Here is a 7,433-nt window from a genome sequence, read left to right on the forward strand (position 1 = left end):
TGTGGCACATATATACAATGGAATATTATTCAGCCACAGAAAAGAAATGAAATTGAGTTATTTGTAGTGAGGTGGATGGACCTACAGTCTGTCATACAGAGTGAAATAAGTCAGAAAGAGAATAACAAATACCGTATGCTAACACATATATATGGAATCTAAAAAAAAAAAAAGTTCTGAAGAACCTAGGGGCAGGACAGGAATAAAGATGCAGACAGAGAATGGACTTGAGGACATGGGGAGGGGGAAGGGTAAGCTGAGACGAAGTGAGAGAGTGGCATGTTCATATATAGACTACCAAATGTAAAATCAATAGCTAGTGGGAAGCAGCCACATAGCATAGGGAAATCAACTCAGTGCTTTGTGACCACCTAGAGGGGTGGGATAGGGAGGGTGGGAGGGAGACACAAGATGGAGGAGATATGGGGATATATGTATATGTATGGCTGACTCACTTTGTTATAAAGCAGAAACTAACACACTGTTGTAGAGCAATTACACTCCAATAAAGATGTTAAAAAAAAAAAGAGTAGTCTGTGAAAAAACTTAGTAAGATGTCAATTCCCTTTAACAAACATTCACTGTGCTCACAATGGGAAATGAATTCCTATGTTAGCAGGATGGGGGAAATATCCAGTGTGATACCTACAAAAATATTACAAAGGCAAATACAAACTGGATGTATTTCCTCCAGTACGAAATATTTCATGCAAGATGAAATGGTAACATATCTACTGAGAAAAGGAAAGGAAGTTGTGGATCATGTCAATATCTCTAGGACCACCCAAGGGTCAGTGTGGCCAAAATGAAATAATTATCCATTCAAGACCACCTATGCTAATATTGGCTTTTTAACTTTGCCATCTATATACCTTCATAATAGGGACCAATTCTGGATGGTGACAATGATTATTTCAGTTCTAGAGTGGATAAATCTCTCACTTGTTATAGTCCTGTATTTTATTTATTATAGGTTAATAAATTGGGATCCTGGATTATCAATCATTCCTTAAAGTTTGGCTTTTGTTAATCAATCCTCAGAAACCTTATAAACTCTCAAGAGCACAAATCCAAATTTCAGGAAAGCAGCTAAGTAGGAATCCCTGGAACCCAGCAGCCACACACTGAAATTATTAAAAGTATATAAATATCCAAATTATATTAAAAATAAATCATAAATAATGACCCAGTTCCAGGTCTAGAAGAACTTCCTTATAATGGTAGTTTACTAAAAATGACAGAAAAATTCCGATTTCTTACCAACCTGAATGAGTACGCATATGTCTGGTTAGATGAGTTTTCTGAGAACTTGAATAAGGACAAAGCTCACATTTATACGGACGTTCTCCTACAAAAATATAATGATTAATGTTCAAATAATAAAATAAGGCAAATACAATTCTCACTAACAATACATACATTATTCAATACTGAGCAAAAATTTTTTACCAAGAATTTTTTCTCCCTATTATTGGCAAAATGGCCAGTTTTTATCATTTATTGAAACAGTAAATGATTTAATTCAGAATACACATAACTACATTATTTCTGCTTTGCTGAAGAAAAAGTATCATTGGCTTTCTGAATTACCACCCTTTTAATTTTCACAGTAATGCTACATGTGTAATAGCAAATATTAAGAACTGAAAAATTATCTTGATCAGGTATCAATCAACTTCTGAAAATCAGAATTATCCTTAAAAAAACCATGTACCCGGGCTTCCCTGGTGGCGCAGTGGTTGAGAGTCCGCCTGCCGATGCAGGGGACACGGGTTCATGACCCGGTCCGGGAAGATCCCACATGCTGCGGAGCAGCTGGGCCCGTGAGCCATGGCCGCTGAGCCTGTGCGTCCAGAGCCTGTGCTCCGCAATGGGAGAGGCCACAGCAGTGAGAGGCCCACGTACCACAAAAAACAAAAAAACAAAAAAAAAAAACCATGTACCCAAATTTTCTGATGCTATGGCTTGGGTAATTTTTTGGATCCTTGTAAATGATAAATCTACCATTTTAAATTGTTAGCTTAAAGCAATAACATTTTTGAATGGGGAGGCTATTGTTTTAAGCTAAAAATTTCAAGTGATAATTAGAAGTTTTATAGAAGACTCAGGTCAGCTGTTTTTTTTCTTTTTTAAATTTATGTATTTTTTGGCTGCGTTGGGTCTTCATTGCTGCGTGCGGCTTTCTCTAGTTGCGGCGAGCAGGAGCTACTACTCTTTGTTGTGGTGCACAGGCTTCTCATTACGGTGGCTTCTCTTGTTGCGGAGCACTGGCTCTAGGCACGCGGGCTTCAGTAGTTGTGGCGCACGGGCTCTAGCACACAGGCTCAGTAGTTGTGGCGCACGGGCTTAGTTGCTCTGCGGCATGTGGGATCTTCCTGGACCAGGGCTCATACCCATGTCCCTTGTATTGGCAGGTGGATTCTTAACCACTGCGCCACCAGGGAAGTCCCAGACTCAGGTCAGTTTTAAATTATACTCATAAAGCCACAGGGACAGCGACCAGCTGACAACAACAGACCAGTGATTTACTACTAAAGAATTTAAGATTCAAAGGCAGAACATGTGTGTTTTTGGGACACGGGTTGTCAACCACAAAATATACTGAAAAAAACACCTTGACAATTTGTTTTTGTCTATTTTTTGGCCACAAGATAATAAGTATGACTTCAGGCAAGCCTCCTCATCTATAACAGTAACACTACCTTCATTTTCTAGAATTGTGAGAATTTAAGATAATACTTGTAGAGCATTCAACCCCTGTGCCTGGCACATAAACACCAGTTATTATTTTGTCTATATTATACATTACAGTAACAGATGTATTTAATAACATGAGACAAGGAAAGGAATAGACAGAGTGAAAAATAAAAAGAATGTGGTGATAAGTGTGAAATGTGTTCCTAATAACTGTTCAGCTGTTATTAGCTGGTACTATAGATTAGACATAAATAGCTCATGGTAACAGAATGCCTACTTTAGCCTGGATGAATTTTAAGATAGCTTAAAAAATGTTGAATGTGGGCTTTCCCTGGTGGCGCAGTGGTTGAGAGTCCGCCTGCTGATGCAGGGGACACGGGTTCATGCCCCAGTCTGGGAAGATCCCACATGCCGCGGAGCGGCTGGGCCTGTGAGCCATGGCCGCTGAGCCTGCGTGTCCGGAGCCTGTGCTCCGCAACGGGAGAGGCCCACATACCGAAAAAAAAAAAAGTTGAATGTATTTTTGTAAGAAAGATACATAATTGGCCAATAATCACATGAAAAGATGCATAGTATCATTAGCCACGAGACAAATTAAAACAAAACCGCAGTGAGATGAAGATTTCACACCCACCAACATGGCTATAATCAAAAGTAACAGATATTAACATTTATTTGTTAGGTTGTGGAGAATTTGGCACCCTGATACAGTGCTTGTGAGACTGTAAAACAGTGCAGCCACTCTGGAAAACAGTTTGCCAGTCCCTCAAATGATTAAACACAATTACTATATGGCCTAGCAATTCCACTCCTAGGTGTATATTTACCCAAGAGAAATAAAAACGTATGTCTACACAAAAACTTGTATAAGAATGGTCACAGCAACATTACTCATAATATCCAAAAAGTGGAAATAATCCAAAAATCCATTAACTGATGAACAGATAAACAAAATGTTGCTTATCCATACAAGAGAGTATTATTTGGCAGTAAAAGGAAAACAAGTACTGTACATAGGACATGGATGAACCTTGAAGACATTATACTAAGTGAAAGAAGGTAGCCACTGAGGGCCACATATTATATGATTCCATTGATATGAAATGTTCAGAACAGGCCAATCTACATTGAATTGTATGGTACATCAATTGTGTATCAGTCAAGCTGTTACCAAAAAAAGTTAACAGAAGAAAAATTTGATACCCTTACAGATTAACATGAAGGATCAACTAAGGATAATTTACTTTTAAATTCTTCATAACGAAATAAATTGCTTCTGCCTGTGCAACTCACCAAAATAGGCATAAATACTCTAGAAGCGCTAGTAATTTTTCAGTCACACATATAGGCAAAAACATCATCTTTTAAAGTAGAATTTGTGAGGACTTCCCTGGTGACGCAGTGGTTAAGAATCCACCTGCCAATGCAGGGGACACAGGTTTGAGTCCTGGTCCAGGAAGATCCCACATGCAGCGGAGCAACTAAGCCCGTGCATAACTGCTGAGCCTGCGCTCTAGAGCCCGAGAACCACAACTACTGAAGCCCGCGCGACTAGAGCCCGTGCTCCACAATGAGAAGCCCACACACCACAACAAAGAGTAGCCCCCACTCGCTGCAACTAGAGAAAGCCAGCACACAGCAATGAACACCCAATGCAGCCAAAATAAATAAATACATTAAGAAAAAAATAAATGCACTAAAGTAAAATTTGTGAACTGGTTAGATATCAAAACCACAAAATGAAAACTCTTTTGATTGAAGGCTCAAATGGAAATCCTCAGCCCCCTACCATGATGATTACCTACAAAATGAGATTCAGAAGTTTGAATCTTAGTTGTATGTGACCATGGGCACATCACTTTAGGCTATCAAGCCTGAAGTTCTCCCTCAGTAAACACTGTCTTCCTCAGTAAATTGTTCTGAAGATTAGCAGAGAGTAGAAGAAAGCACCTAACACTGAGCACTCAATACAGGAACATAAGACACCCACTAAGTGAACCTGAAAAGTAGGCTACCTAAGGGAGAAATAAGAAACAAGTGATTCCTGCTGATGATCGCTTCTTATCTCCTCTGCTCTTCAGCACTAGATGAATTAATTTTTCCATAAATACCATTTTCAGACCCATGCATTTAATACCACTGATACTCTCAGAATTTACATAATAAATACTATCCTTCTATTTATACACCAACAAATTGTTTTGAAATTTTTTTCTTTTAAAAAACCACAAATTAGATAATACTGGGGGAAAAAGCTTTTTAAAAGTATTAAGACAGGGACTTCCCTCCTGCTCCAGTGGTTAAGAATCCACCTTCCAATGCAGGGGACGTGGGTTCGATCCCTGGTCCGGGAACTAAGATCCCACATACCACTGGGCAACTGAGCCTGAGCTCCACCAACTAATGAGCCCGTGTACCACAACTGCAGAGCCCATGCAATCTGAGCCCCACCAACTAAGGAGCCCATGTACCACAACTGCAGAGACCACGCGCTCTGGAGCCCCTGCACCACAACTAGAGAGAAGCCCACACACTGCAACGAAAGATCCCACATGCCACAACTAAGACCCAACACAGCCAAAAATAAAATAAATATTTTTTTTAAAAATGTATTAAGACCAGGACTCCCCTGGTGGTGCAGTGGTTAAGAATCCGGCTGCCAATGCAGGGCATACAGGTTCGATCCCTGGTCCAGGAAGATCCCATATGCCATGGAGCAACTGAGCCCGTGCGCCACAAATACTGAGTCTGCGCTCTAGAGCCCGCGAGCCACAACTACTGAGCCCACATGCTGCAACTGCTGAAGTCCACGCACCTAGAGCCTGTGCTCCGCAACAAGATAAGCCACCGCAATGAGAAGCCCGCGCACCACAGTGAAGAGTAGCCCCCGTTCACCGCGACTAAAGAAAGCCCGTGTGCAGCAACCAAGCCCCAACGCAGCCAAAACATTTAATTAATTTAAAAAACACATAAATAAAAAAATTTTTTTAAGTAAAAAATGTATTAAGACCAAATAAGTTTAACACTAAAATGAAATATGTACAACCAATGTTAGCTATGTAAGTCATAACCTTATTGTGGAAATAGCAACTTTAATGTGGAGAAAAAGTTAAGTAATGAACGATGACATATATAAAATACAGCCATTAAAATTAGTCACCTAGACAGTAATTAAGTGAAAAGAAACCACTGTAAAATTAAGAAATGGCAAAAAGTAGAGATCCTATTTTTTAAAAAGTATACATAAAAAATTGAAAATATACAACAAAACTGAAATTTTCCCAGTCCTCTCCATTTTCCTTTTTTTTTTAATTCTAAAAATTTCTTAAATCAACTAATTTAGACTTATTATTGAAAACATTTTTAGATTTTGGGGAAAATTTTTAAACTGTTCAGTGACTCAACAATTTTGAAAGTATCAAAATATAACTGACACCAAAAAATCAAAATTTAATAAGACAAAGACACTGGTCATATTCTCTTTTTTAATACTTTTTAAAAATATATTTATTTATTTATTCAGTTGGCTGCACTGGATCTTAGTTGCGGCATGCGGGAATCTTTTAGCTACGGCATGCAGGATCCAGTTCCCTGACCGGGGATCAAACTCAGGCCCCCTGCATTGGGAGCACAGAGTTTTAACCACTGAACCACCAGGGAAGTCCCAACACTGGTAATATTCCTTATGCTGACTTGCATGGTGGCTATGAGTATATATATTTGTAAAACTTCATCACTGTCAATAATACCTCAATTTTAAAAAATTCATAAAGGTGTACACATACAAGTCATGCACTTTTACCATATGTCACAGTTACTACCTGAAAGCTCTACAGATTATGGCCGATTCTAAATTAGGCCCCAAGGTTTTCACAAAACTGTGAAAGGACATAAAGTACTTAGGGCTAAAGAATATATGGTATCTGGGATTTGTTTTATGATATTGCAGGTGAGGTTAGTTTAGTCTAACAGTTTGTTTAATTAAAACTGTTACGTGATTAATGGTGTAGAATTCCCAAGTAACTCTCATTTCCTATGCCATGTAATTGTGAAGTATGTGTACTTTTTTACTTTTGTAATAAAATGGTTTTGAAGCCTGGAGACAATCAATCACAGATGATAACAAATTCCAAAGAGATTGCAAATTCTTTTACATAACTAGATTTTAAAGCTTTAAATTACACAGAAGCCATCTACTAGAGCTTAGGAATCTTGCTACACATGGTCTTTCTTATAATGGAATTTCATCTGCAAGTTTTCTTGTTTATGTCTACCACTTAAGCAAAGCAACATCAATTCCTCTCCTCAGTATGACTCACTTCAGCATGGGGTTCAGTCCTGCAGAGTGACAACTACTGCAAAAGGGATCTGATGCAAACAGCATTCCAGAGCCCCTTTTCACTTCTGATACAGAGTAGAGTACTAGGTTACCCTAACCATTTTGTTCAGACCAGTAATCAGTCCTCAAAGGTACCAATTCACATCAGGAAAATGTTAACGTAACTATCAGTAGTTACAAACACTGCTTTTAAAAAATGAGGCCCCTTGGGCTTCCCTGGTGGTGCAGTGGTTGGGAGTCTGCCTGCCGATGCAGGGGATGTGGGTTCATGCCCCGGTCCGGGAGGATTCCACATGCCGCAGAGTGGCTGGGCCCGTGAGCCATGGCCACTGAGCCTGTGCGTCCAGAGCCTGTGCTCCGCAGCGGGAGAGGCCCGTGGACCTCAAAAAAAAAAAAA

General features: G+C 39.4%; 1 pseudogene; it reads right to left on the reverse strand.

Moving 5' to 3' along the window:
- Positions 1 to 1,172: 1,172 nt before the first annotated feature.
- LOC112400762 (RE1-silencing transcription factor-like) overlaps positions 1,173 to 7,433 on the reverse strand; it is an 8,992-nt pseudogene continuing 2,731 nt past the window's right edge.

Source organism: Neophocaena asiaeorientalis, unplaced genomic scaffold, assembly GCF_003031525.2.
Source record: "Neophocaena asiaeorientalis asiaeorientalis breed wild unplaced genomic scaffold, Neophocaena_asiaeorientalis_V1.1 scaffold19, whole genome shotgun sequence".
Lineage (NCBI taxonomy): Eukaryota > Metazoa > Chordata > Mammalia > Artiodactyla > Phocoenidae > Neophocaena > Neophocaena asiaeorientalis.